The 18050-nt window shown below is 45.2% G+C and overlaps 1 pseudogene; it reads left to right on the top strand.

Moving 5' to 3' along the window:
* The first annotated feature begins 12745 nt into the window (after positions 1-12745).
* LOC129343563 (trafficking protein particle complex subunit 2-like protein) lies at positions 12746-13067 on the top strand (annotated as a pseudogene).
* Positions 13068-18050: the final 4983 nt, after the last annotated feature.

Raw genomic sequence — 18050 nt, 5'->3', positions numbered from 1 at the left:
ATAGACAGAAATGAAAATGTATATTCTAAAATGTATGACATTTCCTCAATTATTTTAATAACAACAACAATATTAAACAGGGTACATTTAATATTAAAAGTCCATCATACATACGAGGTAAGGTGACCTCCCCCTTGCAAAATCGTACACAAAAAGATTTTAAAAATTACTGTACATACCTATAACTTGTATGCAAATGTAAGACGACCCTCTTCTTTTTCTTGTCAGCACACTTGTTAAAATAAACCTAGTTTTTCTTTTGGATAAATACAGTATCTCAGTAATCCATATTTAATAAATTGCTACAAAGTCTATACTGTAGCATCTGAGGCAGCTACTGATATGGCCCTGCAAACATTCAGTAAAATGAAAGACTGCATTAGAAAACCAAATAGGGACCAGCCATCGCTTGATGAAAAAATGACCATAACATAAAAAGTTACAGATTAAGCTGGCACCATAGATACAAACAGTTCCGATCCATTGAAAATGGTGGGAATAACACCAACTGTAACCAAAAGGAAAGGAAAACAGAAAAAAATGGCATTTGGTTCAATGATACTCTCTCAGTGGCTCAGGAGCCACCCATGGCTCTTTCAGCACAATTCCCCAACATGGCACTTGTCCTATGTTTAGAGAAGCCCTTGCCGGATAGGGCTTCTGGTTGGCAGGTGGTTCCCACCTTGAAACAGGTGCTGCCAAATGAATGGATAAGCTGAGACTCAGCCTGAGGGCCAAGCTACAAGTGACGAATGACACAGGTTGGACACTTGTCAGCTTCCCTCAAGTTCTGATGGGAAATGTAGGCATCCTGGTCTTGCAGCTTGACTGCTGTCCAATGGACTTTTCAACTGTCAGTTGTCCAACATTCCGCCAAGCTGCCTACATTTCCCACCAAAACTTGAGGGAAGCTGACAAGTGTCCAACCTGTGTCATTTGTCACTTGTAGTTTGGCCCTGAGAGTCTCCTTTGGGCCTTATGCTCAGGTTAGAAGTAAATATGACTCTTTCAGTCCATGATAATTGGGAATGCAGCACTCTCTGAGCCATGGAGTGAGCTCCAGTGATTCGGTCATTTGTGCACAAGCAACGAAAATCCTGCAAGATAGGGCAATGCAATTGCTGGACATTGCGATTCAGCGTTCCCTGGGTCTCCTGCTCTGCGGCAATCATGTGAAGTCAAGCTTTCTGGAACATCCAAGGCCTGTTGGTCTCTGCAACCGCCCCATATTTGGCAAGATCTTCTCTTCCCATGTTGGAACCTTTCAGTCAAGCAAGACCTACAGGGGACCCACCATATGGTAATGGCACAGAAGAGGGAGAAGACGGGAGAATTTGAATTCACCCTCAGCCATTGTAGAACCTGTCTGCCAACAAAATACTATTTGCACGCAGGAGCCAGGCATTTCAGGAAACCCGATGGCAACGAGGTTGTCCCCGATCATGCTTCGAAACATACTGCCAGATTCCCCCCCAGTTGGTGGGAGCTGTGAGAACTCTATTCTCAATGGAATGACATCAGCTGCCACCAGCAGGGGTTCTGGCCTCCTGTTCCAATTTGTACGGCAGCAGAGAGATTGAGAGCCAGGTTTATGAGAAAGCTCAGCAGCGTGGGTGCAAAGCTGGGCATCGAACATGTTTGAAAAATCTGGCCCCACATTTGGAGTCCAAAAAAACAGTGGAATTGCTCCAGAACGGCGTCAGATTTTGTTGCAGTCCCCCCTCCCCCCGCTTTCAAATTAAAAGAAATTCTCTTAAAGGAGATACTGGTTAATCAGATATCACGGGTGGAAAATATTCAACCAAAAAACCAGAAGTCTAGCCCGTTACTTCTCAGTCCAATATCCAAATTACTGTAGTGACCCACAAAGAAGATGACCCTGAATATAAGACAATCCTCCTTAAAAACTGCTATCCTCAAACAGTTTCTTTTAGCCATTGTACGTACTTGTAATTTGTATGGGAATGTAAGACAATTCTCCTCTTTTTCTTGATGGCACCCTTGGGAAAAATAGCCTAGTCTTCTTATTGGGTAAATAGAGTAGCTAGGATTCTGCCTGGATTTCCATGGGTGCAAGGGTGTGTTTGTGATTTTTGGTGATTCCCCTCCTATCCCCTCCTGCCCTGTAAGCTATCTTCAGGGTACTATCTCCCACAGGAGCAGTTTTTGGGGAGCATTTGGGGCTTCGTTGGAAAGGAGGAAATGGCAATAATGTCCCTCTTCTTTTGCCCACAGAAATCTGGGCAGGTCCAATCCTGTACTTTCTTTTGAGCTTTCAAATTAGACAAAAAGTTCTTATCCTCCGGTAAGATTGCTAGACTCCAGGTGGGGCCCAGAGTTCTCCCAGAATTACAACTGATCTCCAGACTACAGAGATCAGTTCCCCTAGAAAAATTGGCAACTTCAAAAAGTGGGCTCTATGACATTACCTCTCCACTGAGCTCCTTCTCCTCCCCATACTCCATTTTCTCCTGGTACCACCCCCCAAATCTCCAGAAATTTCCAAAGCCGGAGTTGATAACCCTATCATCCTGCCATACTACTGGTAGACGTGACTCAAGGTACATTCTGAGATACGCACAACAAAGAGCATTCCATTTGCCGCTGATGTTCACTGTCAGTTCCCATCCCACATCAAGCTCTGCAAGAGTCACTTTATATAACAAGGCAACATGATTCATGGCAATATTTTCCACACAATGCTGAAGAAGCATCTTAGGGCAAAGGATTGCTCACAGGGTCTTTTCTATCCCTATAATTCTGTGGAAAAGCTCTAGTCCCCACATTGGCTTTTCTGTTAAATTGTTCATTTTTTTAAAAAAATCATCAACCCTTCTTAAACAAAAGTCTCTATAAGCAATTTAAATATAGGACCCGTATATAACTGCTAAGCAATAGCATTATATTTTAGATCTACAAATCTTAGAGGCCAATGTGGCCAGTTATAATGGCTTTTGGCCACCGGCAGAGGAGATTTGCACCACTCACCCCGCCATGAGGATAAAACCCAAGACCTCCTGTTTCTCCACCCGGGCCTTTTAAAAAGTGGCCAATCTAACATTAAGGAATTGGCTTGTGGTCCTCAGGCACAAAACTCTCCTTGAAAGTGTGCCTCAGTTTTATTATTTATTTACTTCATTTATATACCCTACCTTTCTTACCGCTGGGGACTCAAAACAGTGTACATCTGTATTCACGCCTCCATTTTATTCTCACAACCACCCTGTGAGGAAGGTTAGGCTGAGCATCTGTGACTAGCATAAGAGCCAAGCTACAAGAGATGAATTACACAAGGACGCTCACATGAAGGGAGTCGCGGTGTTAGCAGGGAAGCTGAGTTTTAAAAGAGATTGGAAGGCTTTGTCAATTTCCTTCTCTACAGGGGCAGGTGATCCCTGCTCAGAGGGCTTGTAAATTTCCTCTTTGCCTTAGGAAGGCTCTGTCAGTTTCACCTCCCCTTCCAAGAGGCAAAGAGGAAATAAACATACCTTCTGAGCAGCTATCTGACAAAGCCTTCCGATCTTTTTTAAAACTCAGCTTCCCGGCTAACATTGTGACTCCCTTCACGTGAACGTCCTTGTGTAATTTGTCTCTTGTAGCTTAGCTCTAAATTCACCCAGTGAGCTCCCATGGCAGAGAGGAGATCTGAATAGCATTACCAATTCCAGGAATTCTCCTGGAATTACAATTTATCTCCAGGCAACAAAGTCCCCCTGGAGAAAATGATTGCCTTAGAAGGTAGACTGTATGGCATTATACTCAGCTGAAGTCCCTCCCCTCCCCAAACCCTGCCTTCTCCGGGCTCCACCCCCCTAATCTCCAGGAATTTCCCAACCTGGAGGTGGAAACCCCAGATTTAAACCCGGTTCTCCCAGATCCTAATCTGACACTCTAATCGTTACACTGTCCCTATTTTGTTTCTTTCTACATTCTTGCATATTCTTATCAAATGTTTCAATTCCTTGCTTTTTTTGTTGTTCATGTTGTTGATTTTTTCCCCTACTTCAGACGCATGGTGTACAGTTTTATGTGCAATGTATACATCCTTTATTAATCCAATGCAGCTTGCTTATATGTATAAGTATATATCTACAGTGATGATTTATGGATGCACCAATAATGTTGACTGATGAGGACATTTTGCAGGAAAAAATGCAGTGCGAGGAACCAGAAAATAGCCTGAAAAGAAAAGAACCAGGGATTCGATTCACAAAAGCAAATGGGGAATCAAAAGTTTGAAAAGGTCAAAAATTCGGTCAAGTTCGAAAATGTCAAAACATCAGGGATGAAATAAATGGAAACCACTGTGGCGAAATGGCCTTGTGATGTAATTCAGCTGTGCCGGTTTAAGGCTGGTCTTTCCCGGGCTGGAGTCCCCTCTTAAAGTGGCTCTTTCTACCCCCAGTCATCCTTTCTCTGTCCTCCCGCTTTCGCTGCGTGGGATGGCATTGCTGATTAAGATTCCATCCTGTGTCAGGCAGTACTCCAGGTTCTCCGATTCTTACAGCAAGCCAAGTGTTCAGAGAGAGCTGGCATAAGAATACCTCCTGGAATTATTCATCTTTTTCCATTACAAGGCCCTCCTGTATTCAAGCTCTCCCATCTGTTGGGTTGTTCAGTGCTGGGCTTGCACTGCTCAGCTGCGATGGCAAGTTTGGCAGCCCGCGTTCCACACGACACAGACGAGTTTTGCTGACTCCTCGGGCTGTCTCTAAGAACTCTGCTAGTGGGCCAGAGCTGTGTTCGGACCAAGGAACCGTCGTTAGACTGCCAGAGAGGTTTATGAACATTAAAAAGTTGCACTCAAAACAGAAGTGTTCTTTTCGTGGCTACCAACATTCAGCTCCTGCCAGTGACAGTCGAGAAAGATGCTTGGAGCAATCGGACTTATAAACAATTGGTATCTCCATTTTCTATGAATTTGTTTAACCTTTGGCATGATAAGGGACTATGCCTACCCCTCCCCTGAAATTTCCGTGGATAAATTGTGTCGAGTGGGTTTATTTAATGGCTGCTGGCCATGGTAACGCAAGAGAACCTCCACAAAGAGAGGCAGTCAACCTCTGAATACTGGCGATGGGAGGCAGCTGGAGGCCCTTGGCTTCATGCCCCATTTTCTGGCTAGGCTTATCACTTGCCTGCTGGTGCTGAGAAAACTCCCACCCACGCCCTCAATTCCCCATATTGTGAGGGATGAAATGGTGATACTCTAGAGATTTCCCCCCAGTCTCTATGGCGTTTCCTTCCTAGCCCTTGTAGTCAAAGGTTTACTGGCTCCCTTTAGTCATCCTGGCTGGTAGCCACTGAGGGACCTCTCCTCCATGAATTTGTCTCATTCCTTTTTAAAGCCACCTGTGCTCATTTGGGTTGCCAACCTGCAGGTGGGGCCAGGAGATCTCCCAGAACTACAATTGATCTCCAGAATACAGAGATCAGTTCCCCTGGAGAAGATGGCTGCTCTGGAGGGTAAATTCTATGGTATTCTAACCTGCTGAGGCCCCTCCCCTCCCCAAACTCCACCCTCTCCAAGCTCCACTCCCAAATCTCCAAGAATTTCCCAGCCCAGAGTGGGCAACCATAATGGCCATCACTACCACCAGTGGACAGTGAATTCCACAATACAGATCCAGAGGAGTTCGCCGTGTTAGTCTGTAGTAGCAAAATAGAAAAGAGTCCAGTAGCACCTTTAAGACTAACCAACTTTACTGTAGCGTAAGCTTTTGAGAACCACAGTTCTCTTTGCCAGATACATCTGACAAAGAGAGCTGTGGTTCTCGAAAGCTTATGCTACAGTAAAGTTGGTTAGTCTTAAAGGTGCTACTGGACTCTTCTATTTTTCCACAATACATTTACTCACTGAGTACATCCTTTTGTTCATTCTGAACCTATTGCCCATTTGCTTCTTTTTGTGCCCCTGAGCCCTGGCATTATGGCACAGGGTGCAAAACTTCTCTTTCCACTTTCTCCACTCCACACATAGTTGTACAAACCTCGGTTGTTCTCCCTGTAGTCTTTTCCCCCAAAGATGAAAAGGAGCTCCTGTTGTGCTCAAAGTACACTTGCAAGAGGGGAAAATAGCCTGTTTCCCTTTCAAGCTCCTGTCCTTTACAAGGCAGATGCAAGGACGTGTTTCATCAGGAGTGCTTTTCCAGGAGGCACAAAGATTTGCAGGGGGAATGAGGAACCCCAGAAAGCGTGCCTGGGACACTCAGTGCAGAGCCACAGAAGCGGCGTCGCGTGACCCTTGGTGCATATGCATTTCAGGGCTATTGTCTTTGGCTCTGTGCACATGGAGGAGAGAAGCACATTGGGTGAAGAGGAGACCTCGCTGAACAATGCTTCTCTGCTCCTATTTTAATCAGAGGAACGAGGCAGCTGTTGGAGCGAACAGACCCTGAAAGCAGACGTCTTAATATCCTTGTGCATAGAAGGTGCATTATGATTCATTCTTTGCAACCCTATTACTCAGCGTTTGATAGGGGCTTACTTGTCTCAAGTGCTTTTCATTATTGCCCTAATGCTGTCTATTAACATACTGGATGGAGGCTCTTTTCTCATCTGGAGCATGCATCACTGTGCTTTTAAAGATTATGGAGCTTGTGAATACATAACACTTTACTACCTTGCAGACTTAATTCATGGAGGGGGAAAAATAACACACATACACAGATAGGTAAATAGATAACTGGAGGCTCCATCCAGACCCAAGTTAAGGGGGAACAGTAAATGATTTCAACTCATTCATGGAAATCAGCTCTATTTGGTGTATAAAGAGTTTACCGGGTGAGGGATCATTGGGGGGGGGAGGCATTTTCTCTTTCGCTGCTAGACAATAATTCTCCCTTCCAACATCTCCGAACATTCTCCCTTCCAACATCTCCTGCCTTTCAGCAATGTTTGTTTCTCTCTACACTTTATAACTTTCAAATTTTCTGCATGGATCAGATCAGACTGGGGAGATGTGAAGAAGGGTTGTGTGTTTGGGGTGGGTGCGGAGCTTACAGCTGCCATGCAATAGACAACGGGGACGGATATGCTGTATTTTAGAGGGTCCAATTCAGAGACGGACACATGCACAAAAGGCCAAAGATCCCACCCAGAATAATCTGAATTATTGTTTGAATAATCACCTTGCCATCTCTGATCATCTGTGGCATGGAAAAATGTGGGAAAGAAATGCTTTGATTCAATCCTAACCCAGCAATGCCACAGGTTGTGGCATGGCATGTGTTGGGCATACGTGGCTGGTTATTATTTTTAATGCCACACATCCCTCATTTAGCAATGTACAACCTCATTCCATTAATATTCTCCTTTCCCCCCCAACATTCTCAATTGCATTTCAGGGGGCAAAATACTACCAATGTGTAAAAGCACTGAATATGGAAAATTATAGCCTTCTTCTAACAGTAAACCAGAAGGCTTGGGCCAATGATGAAAGTGGTACCCACACCTCCTGAAAATATGGATTTCTCAATATTTGGGAAGGACATGATGAGCAGAACTACTCCAAACGTGGCCTTGTGTTGATGAACGTGTGGACTACCTTTTTCTCAGAGTGGCTCTTCTCTGCTTTTGGGGTGTTTGGGTCAATTCCAGGGGGTCAGTTGCTGAAAGGTAAGCTCTAGTTAATGGCAACAGGTATACCGTTGTCTTCCAAGATGGAGAATGCTTTATAGCTACTACCTCAAGTAGGTGGGTTGTTCTGTTTCAGGAAATGTGGTCTCCTCATGGTCCTTATCGGTCCTGAGCCTCCTGGGATGTTGCCCCAGTGGCCATAATGCCAATTTGCCCCTGACTCTAGAACTGCCCCAGAATCCTCTGCAATGCACAGAGCATTATGGCAGCCATCTTTGAGTCCCTCAAGACGACATCCCTCAAGACGACATGTGCTTGCTGAGGGAAGGGTTTGAAAACCACAGAGCTGTCATACATATTCAGTTTTTAAAAAACTGGATTTCTTTTTTCTTCAACTCTCTCTCTTTTTTACCAATAAGAGAGGCTCAACAGTGTTTTAAAGTGTGAAGGCATCCTTTGGGTCACCCTCAAGCAGGGCTTTTTTCTGGGAAAAGAGGTGGTGGAACTCAGTGGGTTGCCCTTGGAGAAAATGGTCACATGGCTGGTGGCCCCGCCTCCTGATCTCCAGACAGAGGGGAGTTTAGATTGCTCTCTGCACCAATCCAGCGGTGCGAAGGGCAATCTCAACTCCCCTCTGTCTGGAGATCAGGAGGCAGGGCCACCGGCCATGTGACCATTTTCAAGAGGTTCTGGAACTCCGTTCCACTGCATTCCAGCTTAAAAAAAGCCCAGCCCTCAAGTGTTCTAAAATAATAATGCACACCATTAAATGGTCTTTTCAATTTGCTTTCCAAGCTGGGTGACTTATGGAGCATTATTTATTTATTTATTTATTTTAAAATGTAATTCCTCCTCCCCCACCCAACTCATTTCAAAAACTCTGGGCATCTGACAAAGATAAATAACAGTGTAAGTCAGAAAAAAGCATCAAATAATAATTAATTAAAACTTCCCCTGAGTATGAAAAAGTCCTCCCCACAATATAGAATGAAAGAGTGCATCTGAAGGAAGAACTTTCTTTAATGAATGTAGAACTGACAACCAGTCAGTTTCCCTGGATAATTTGTTCTGCAGAGTATAGCAATATTTTTGAATTTTTCTGTAATCAAGTTAAAATGTTTTACTAAGAAAATAACAATTCTGTAGCTTGCATCATAGTGCGCAACGGATCAGTTATGAAGAAATCTGGAATCCTGTCTTTGATTATTTTGAACTCAGAGGGATCCCAGCACAGAGAAAAGATTATGGACTTTGGTTTCCTTTTAAATTGTCCTTATGTCTGAAGCTAGTATGTTCTCTCACGCTCTCTGGGGGTCTAATTGTGTTTATATTTGTTTACTTTTTTACATGAATAAAATATTTTTATTTAAAAAAAATGAAAATAACAATATTTGTGTCCTCCAATATCACATGGCTGAAAATATTTATACTCTGCCCTTTCTCCCCAGATAGGGACCCAAAATGGCTCCCATCATTTTCTCCTCCTCCATTTCATCCTCACAACAAGCCTGTGAGGTAGGTTAATCTAAGACTATCTGAGGTCACCCAGAAAACTTCCATGGCAGAGTGGGGATTTGAACCATGAGCCTTCCAGATCCTAGTCTGACACTCTAACCACTACACCACACTCTTGGGCCCTGCAACATTCTTGTTCTCAGTTTATGGATCAAGTGCAAAAGTGGACAGGGTGTTCAGAGGGAGAGCTAGGCTTGTTGGCCTTCCATTCCCCTTTAATGTATCATGCCAAAAGTAATTCTTTTGAATTGTAAACCGCCTTGAATGCAGTGGCCGAAAAGTAGTCTATAAATTTATGAAAGAAATAAATGTCTGTTAATTTCAACAGGCTTGAATTGAACTTGTCGAATGAAACTGAGGTTGCAAAGCAGCTCCTCACCAGGAGCTGACCTCCTTGTCTATGTATCTTCCTTAAAGACCACCCGTCCCTAGGAGAGTTCTGCTCCTTTGCACAAAGAGAGGTCTCCATAATGCTGTTGGGGTCTCCGCTGCAGCTGAGGAATGACATTCCCCTTTCTTTCACAATTCCCCTGCGGGGTATGCATTTTTATAATGGGAGAGCTGCCTGATGCAAGCGCCTTAATCAGATCAACCTCCCTAATTTTATTCTATCAGCCATCTTGTTGCTACATGCCAGATGCCGGTCTTAAATGAATAGTGCCGGAATGTTCAAGCAGCAAGTTAACGGAATATTACCGAGCATTCCCGACAGCATGAGCACTCTATAAAATCTGGTGCTAAACTGCATTCGAATAGGAAGGCATGGTGTTGGGAGAAAGATAAGCTCTCAAGAAGGAGGGGAAAAGGGGGAGGTGTGGGGGTAGAGAAGGATATCTTCCTTTAAATAGCTTTGCACCACATGAGGTATCTATGCAGAAACCTGTCCGGCGACATATCTGTCTATTGGAAGCTGATATGCTACAAATCTTCTAATGGGATTAAGGCTTAATGCTTCAAGTCGAGTCTTGGGGCGGGGGGATGCTGTCTTTCTGAAATATTCTCAGCTGCATAGCAAATGCAGGAAAAAGCTTCCATGGCCTGCCAAGTGGATCACTCATCTCAGAAATGGTGGCAACATTCTGTCTTGTTCGTCAACAAGACAGAACGTTTTAATGATGTTGTGACATGACCTGACACACGGTGTCACCCGATGGATTCTTTTACCTTGTTTTTGCAATGTCAAGAAAATTATGCCCCCACCCCAATCAAGCCTAAGGAATTTTGCAGGCTCTCCCTGTCCTCTGTCTGCTAGACCCTTGTGACCCTCGACCTTACAACTATATGAGGACGTCTTCACTCCTAAGGAGTTGTGTGGCAGGCACAGCAGGCAGCTTGTGGTGCACCAGTGGAAAGTAAGACTTGGAAGATTGATCGAATGGGGCCAGAGTTTCCAGCTTGTCTTGGAAGTCCATTTTCATTCTACACTCAATTTATGATTTTGCAGAAATATGCATTTCTGGAACCTCTCCATCGCATACTTTGTGCATTGACTCCACAAATGCCTGTCCTCTCTGGATTTAAAAAAACCTCAATAGTGTTTGTAAAGATTTGTTAGGAAAAAACACTTCTCAGATAATGTGCCATCTCTGTTGACAATATTTCTCAGCCAACTGCAGGGTGTGAAATGGCAAAATGGCCTAACACCTTAGAGCTCACGTGCAGGCATTTCTGTGTACCCCCAAGACTACATGTGTCCTTTTCACATTTAGAAATGCAATTTCTAGAGATGGAAAGGGCTGCTTGACCACTTCTTTTCAACAATCTTTGCTCAGACTCTTTCTTCATTGCCAGTCGGAGTCCCTGGACAGGACACCAACCTGCTCATCCTGAGTCTGGTGCCCTTCTGGTTATCGGCACTCACAAACATGTCTCACTCTGCCTCTTTGCTTGTCTCTGCGGTTGCATAGAAGGATCTCCTCCTCCCTCTACCCTTCTGTCCACCTGACTGCTAACTCCATGTGAGGGACTCAAGATGAACTAGCAAGAAGGGACTAGCTCTCTCTTGACTTGTCCAGAAAAGAATAATGGGGGAGGGGGGAGGATTTATTGCATCATATGTCTGTGTACCTAAAATGGTACTATACCTACAATTGCAGCATGCACTTCCAAAAATTTTTGTCTTAATTTTGTTTCCTAATTTCAGAAATTCTGACCTGGATAGGCCAGGCAAATCCAATCTCATGAGATGTCAGAAGCTACACTGTGGGTCAATATTATGTGAAAATGTTATAAGTATATTACTAAGCTAACATCAACTACTGCAGATATGCACATAAACAATTCGAAAACAGTGTAGAACCTGATGCACGGACGCCGTCTTTGACTCTGACAGTTAAACAAGCTGTTCTTTGGTTTGGAGAATATTGGCTATCAATTTGGATAGACTTGGCCTCTGAATGCCTGGTCTGCCACTAACTGGAATCAATAGAAGTAGACTTGGTCTCCAAAGGCCAGGTCTACCATACTGAAAACAGTGGAAGCTGAAATATCCTTAAACATAAAAGGTGAGCTGTATTCCCAACAACTCACCTTTTATGTGGTGTAGGCGCAGTCTGCATGCCTGCGGGAAGGATGGCTCGCCTCCCAGCCTTTTTCTGTCCGCGATAGACTGGTGGAGGAAAGGGCCTGCCCACCTGCAAAGTCTCAGTGCTCAGATTGGGAGCTGGGTGGGCAGGCACGCCTCCTAGCCCTTCACCACCAGCTGATTCTGGTGGCGGAGGGAAGGACCTGCCCACTGGCCAAGCCACCACCCCCGGATCTGGGCGTCCAGGTGGCTGGATAAGCGGGTGCACCTCCCAGCCTTTCCCCACTGCGACTGGCTGGCACCAGTGATGGAAAAGCTGGCCCCATGCACAGCTGATTGGTCGGCAGGGAAGGGGCGGTGGGTGAGCCAGCAGCCTCCCTCCCCAGCTGATCAGTCAGTGGAGGGAAGGGCCCACCTGCCTGCACAGCCCTCCACTCGGGGTGAGGAGGTGGCAGGACGGGTGGCCGTGCCTCCCAGGACTTCCCCACAGTGATCGGGACACTGGAGAGGGGGCAATGCCTGACCCCGCCACCCAGTCCTCCTCCCACTCACCCCAGATTGGGGTGCTGAGGAGGAGGCAATGCCCAGCCTGCCCCCTGCCCTTTCTAGAGCCTGTTGTATTTTTTGCCACAACAGGCTTTGTTGCTAGTATATAGATATATGGTGTGCATGCCTTGACCTGCATAGCCCAGGTGAGCCTGATCTTGTCAGATCTCAGAAGCTAAGCAGGGTCAGCCTTGGTTAATAGTTGGATGGGAGACCTATAATGAAGACCAGGGTTGCAGAGGCAGGCAATGCCAAATCATCTCTGCTAGTCTGTTGCCATGAAAACCCCACCAGGGGTTGCCCTAAGTCAGCTGTGATTTGAGGGCACTTTCCACCATCACATATGGTATGCATACAAAATACTGTGGCTTCTATCCTACCACTCAGTCCAATCCCAAGCCTCTTCCACCAGAGGAAGAATTTACCTTGGTACAGAGGAAGAATTTACCTTGGTACAGAGAAAAGCAGAGTGGAATGGCAGGATTCGATCCCTTAGGAATTGTGCATGCAAACTTCAACAGTAGAGGTGTACACAATACAAATGAAATATACAAATGAATCAATTGGTTCATCCCTGTGGAGGAGAAAATCTCAGCCATGGGAAAGGCACTTGTGGACTACAGAGAACTCTACCTGGTTTGCTGTACCCAACAGAAGATTACAAAGTATACAGCTATGTGACCAACTCCAAAGTCAAGTTCATTATGGTGGTAAATTCTTCCAACACAGCACTTTGAGACAACGAAATCCGGAGTATGTTCAGAAAGTTGCATAATTCCTACACAGATGTCATCTGCAACCCCTTTTATAACCCCGGGGATCAAATCCAGTCCAGGGCCTTTGACAACATGGTGACATCCCTGATGGTGCAGGTTTGTTGAAGCAGCGGCATCTTCTCATCCTTCTACCCCAGGAGATCGGCCCTTGTACAGAATTGTTTGGTGGTTGTGTTATATTCTGCTTTCTCAAACCCTGATGTGTAAAAATAAACTTATTGGAACCCAGGGTGGGGGAAAAAAAACCTGGGACTACACTGGGTGGATTGTGTGACAATCAGAGGGCCTGTGCTTGAATTCAGGCACCAAAATAACTTGGCCCCTTCCAACCCCCCTGCGATCACGTGCATGCATATTTGTACAGGGCTGGCTCCTGTTCCTTGAGGGGATGTCCGTGTTTCCAAGAGAAGGGATGCAAAGCCAAGCGCTCAGCAAAAGAACTGGAATCTGGCTTGTCTCCTTCCCTACAGAGAGATCAGATAAAGCCATGGAATTGCTTGCAGATGCCTTGGAGCAAAGCTGGATCTCTTCCATGGCTGAGACACTGGGGGGTGCTCTAAAACTTCCAGCACGAGGACAGAGGCCAGGAGGGAAAGGGCTATCAAAAGTTTAAGACAGAAAATGTCACCCTCTATATCTCTGCCTCCAGCCTTGGGGTCTAGAGGGTTTTCCAGCAAGGATTAAAAATCCCTAGGCTTGCCAACCTCCCGGTGGGGCTTGGAACTCTCCTCGAATTATAATTGATCTCCAGATGAGAGAGATCTGTTCCCCTCGAGAAAAATACCTGCTCTGAAGGGGGGACTCTATGGCATTAAACCCTACTGAGGTCTCTCCCCTCCCCCAAACCCAACCTCCCCAGGTGACACCTCCAAATCTCCAAGAATTTCTGAACCTGGAGTTGGCATTCCTAAAATACCTCTTACACTGTGAGATACTTAGTGCGTTTTTCTCTTTTTCTTACTCTCTTCCCCCCCCTCTAAATGAAACACAGAGATTTAATCACAAATTGCTCCATATGCTTTCAAAAGGTACCACTGGCCTGTAGGGGGGGGGAATCCAATTCAAATTGGGGCTACAGTTCTGGAAAAGTGCGTTTAACTCCCCCCTGTTCTTTTTTTCTTGCAAAACCTACCATGAGCTACAGATACTATATGTACTACAGATACTATATGTACCTCCATGTTAGGGAAAGGTAATTTGCCCTGGGAAAACAGGAAGAAAGGTTAAACTCCTTTTCCAACAGTTCTACAGCCTTGATCTGACTCTAGAGGACTACTTTGAACATTTTTTTTTTAAAAAATGAATTGATCACAGATCTCCTGGTATCTGTTCTTGTCCCTTCCATGGAAAGGAAGCTGGGAATAGATTTTGCATCCATGGAGATGCAAAGCAGTTTACAACTTTGTTTCCCCCAGGAATGTCATTTCCCCGCTTTTGGTGGGCAAGCACCAATTTCCTGCCACTGCTCAAGTGAACTGCCAAAGAAAATGGGACCCATTGATGCCACTTCTGGCTAAAACCTGCAAGTGACATCACCAATGCCCTAGGATTTTGCCAATCTCTATGGTTTTACCAATCAATGCTCACCATAGAAACGGGTGAAATCCTAGGGCATTGGTGACTTCACCGGTTGCTGGTGCATTGATGATGTCCTTTCCTCCATACCCTGCCTCCTGGGGTTCCAGGCATGCATCTGGCAACCCTATGTCTCTCTCTTCCATTTGGTCTCACAACAACCCTGTGAGGTAGGTTAGGCTGAGAGAGAATGACAGGCCCAACATTGCCCACCAATATTCCGTGGCAGAGTGAAGATTCAGACTTGGTTCTTCCACATCCTAGTTCAATACTGTATATGCTACACCATATTGGGTTCCCAAATGAAGGGAAATGGGAAGGACGGCAAAAGCCCAGCAATAAACTCAAACTCCAGTTTGTTTGTTGCCTGAATGTGGTTGTGCCTGGTCTGACAAATGAAGATTTGTTTATCTGTTTGCCTGCCAGAGCTGACACTAGTAGAAGCAATCCTTCCCTGAGCCAAGCTACAAGTGACGCCTGACACAGGTTGGACACTTGTCAGCTTCCCTCAAGTTTTGATGGGAAATGTAGGCATCCTGGTCTTGCAGCTGTAATGGAGAGCCAAGCTGTAAAACCAGGATGCCTACATTTCCCATCAAAACTTGAGGGAAGCTGACAAGTGTCCAACCTGTGTCAGGCGTCACTTGTAGCTTGGCTCCATGTATCTGGAAGCTTCCACAGGGTTGCCAACCTCCAGGTGGTGGCTGGAGATCTCCCGGAATTACAACTGATCTCCAGACGACAAAGATCAGTTCCCCCGGAGAAAATGGCTCTTTGGAGGGTGGACTGTATTGGTATTCTACCCTGCTAAGGTGCTTCCCCTCTTAAACTATGCCCTCTGCAGATTCCACTCTCAAAATCTCCAGGAATTTCACGGCCTGAGGCCGGCAATCCTACTTCCTACAATAATACTGGACTGGCTTTCCCATTGCTTCTGTCCTCTTAAAGGCATAGGTCCCAGAACTGAGGTAAATAACCTGTTTTTCAGTCTTCTCAGACTTTCTCAAAACATCAGAAATGACAGCATTTCCCCCTGAAAACATAAAGTTGCTTTATACTGAATCAGACTATTGGGTCGCTTCCACACGTCCTTAATGAGACGGCCTGCCAACGGAACTTTGGTGGATTATCTCACTCATTACACACGTCATCATTTCCCATGCGCAAGCAGGTCGTGATGATCCCAGTTGTTAAGCGTTTTTTGTGAGACTGTTTTATTCCGTTTTCATTTTTGATGCCACTTTTTCCGCACGATTATTACCTATCAATGCATGTGGAGGCTTTTTTGCACTTTTGAAGTGCTCTCCCACAAATCTCCAACCCCTCCTCTTGCCATTACCCCTCCCACATATGTGTCTGGCTTGCATGCGCAAATGTATAATTCCCTTCTTTTTTTAACTTTTTAAAATAGTCCTTGCGCTATTGCGATATCTATGTATACAAAGGGAATCATACTGCAGTGCTTGCTATATCGGATCGCTCAGCAATCAGAGTATCAGTCTAGGATCAACATTGAGAATGAAATGCCATTTCTGATTTTATTTCAAACTTTCAATAAGGCCCGTTGTTTGGGGAAATGCAATGGGCCTTAGCAGTGCTTCCCCCCTACCTCTCCCCATGGCAGCAGTCAAGGGGGTGATTGGGCAAGAGAGGGGGGTGCCCTTCTCCTCTGACTCCTCAGCCACCACTTGGCTTGTGTGCGGCCCTCCCAAGGCCCCGTGGAGGCAGTAGGGAGCCCCGCCCCTGCTGCTGTGGGACTTTGGGAGGGCCTCACTGCTGCGACTTGCTTCTTATCCCTGTGCATTGAGCCTCCGCGGGGATAAGGAGTGAGTGGTGGGGAACACAGTTTGCCTTTTATTTAGTAGGATATGGAATTGCACAATAGCACTACTCTACTGCTCGCATATTTATTAAACACTTTTGCATTTAAAACTTTGAGCAGGAGGTCAACGATAAAGGAGTACTACGCATGCCCAGTTTCTACAGAAACTGAAAGAAAGGACAATGGTATAGCGCAATCCCACATGCACTCAAAGAAAGAAAGAAAGAAAGAAAGAAAGAAAGAAAGAAAGAAAGAAAGAAAGAAAGAAAGAAAGAAAGAAAGAAAAAGTAAAGTAAGTAAGTAAGTTGGGTGGAAATGCACTAATGTCATTTGTGATGAGGTGTAGTTAAAGAACGCAATTTCTGTTTTGGGACCTTCCCCCCCCCCCCACGACAAACACCCACAAAACATACATGAGGATGATGAATGTGGAAGGTGAATTCTTGAAGCAGATCAGGAAGATGTAGCTTCGGAACAGGGAAAACATGGCTTTTGGGGCAAGGTGGAAGCGACCTTGGTCTATCAAGGTCAATCTTGCCTACTGTGACAAGCACCTCACCAGGGTCCCAAGTCAAGGTCTTTCTCATCACCTCCTACTTGAACCTTGTAACTGAAGATGCTACAGCTTGTACCTGAGACCTGGGAACATGGGACCTTTGCATGCAAAGCACATGCTTTCCCACTGGGCCACAACCCTTCTCCTGGTGAAATCTCCTTCCTTGCACTGGAGGGGGAGTGCTTCCATTTGTGGAACAGATCCATGAGATCCCACCCAACTTCATTTTCTAGACGTGCATATTACCCGTGTGGTGTGTTTCTTTACCCCATATAAACTGATTTTCTGTGAGGACAACAGTAACCCAAAAGCTTCCTAACTGGTCCTAGAGAGGGACTCGGTAAAAAGCCTGCATTTGTTTGCCTGCATTAAAAAAATAATAAAACAGGTGAAGGTTGAAAAAGGTGATTAAAAGCATCTTGGAAACTGAAACCTGCCGATGTCTGGCAGTAACCTTGTAGCCGCTTGATTTATGACAGTCCGGTTCCACTCGTAACAAGATTATAGCTTCTTCACATCAGACATTGTGATAAATACCAATTACCTACTTGAATATTGCCATTAAAATTTGCCTAAGTAAGGAGCAGAATGATACATCTAGGTTGATTACATATCAATGATGCCAGGGACGGCTTTGCAACTTCTCGATCTGCTTAAAGATATGCCACCCTGATTTAGACAGCCATTTGCATACAATTTTCACATACGGCCCAACTTTGCCAAGTATAATTACTTTTTTTTTAATATTCTTTGTTCTGATTTGAATGTTCAAAAGGCCATCTAATGAATTATTTGGGCTAATGAAGACCAGTGCACAGTCAGAATGGCGTGACAAAGGCCAGTTTGAAGGAAAGACCTGCATGCGACGTGCCAATTGCCTCGCCAGTCGATGAATCAGAGGTGCCTGTTGCCACTGCTGGGCGCCAGCCCATCGAAAAAGTGGAGAAAAAACCAAAACCCACACATTCTGTGGGCTGATACTATTGAGCTTTAACGAGCAAAGGAGGGAACCTGCATGGATAGCTTCTGAGCAGCTCCGGGGATAGATTATATAAAGGGACACCCCCCCTTCCCCACTGGCTTGGGAAGATGAATTCCCAAGGGAAGAGTTTCTGGGGCTAATGATGGACAGTAAGGGAAGAGGACAGTAAGGGAAGA

This window comes from Eublepharis macularius, chromosome 15 (assembly GCF_028583425.1).
Source record: "Eublepharis macularius isolate TG4126 chromosome 15, MPM_Emac_v1.0, whole genome shotgun sequence".
NCBI classification, from domain to species: Eukaryota; Metazoa; Chordata; class Lepidosauria; order Squamata; family Eublepharidae; genus Eublepharis; species Eublepharis macularius.
Note: the sequence above shows the minus strand (reverse complement) of the source record. Positions and strands in the feature narration are given on the sequence as shown.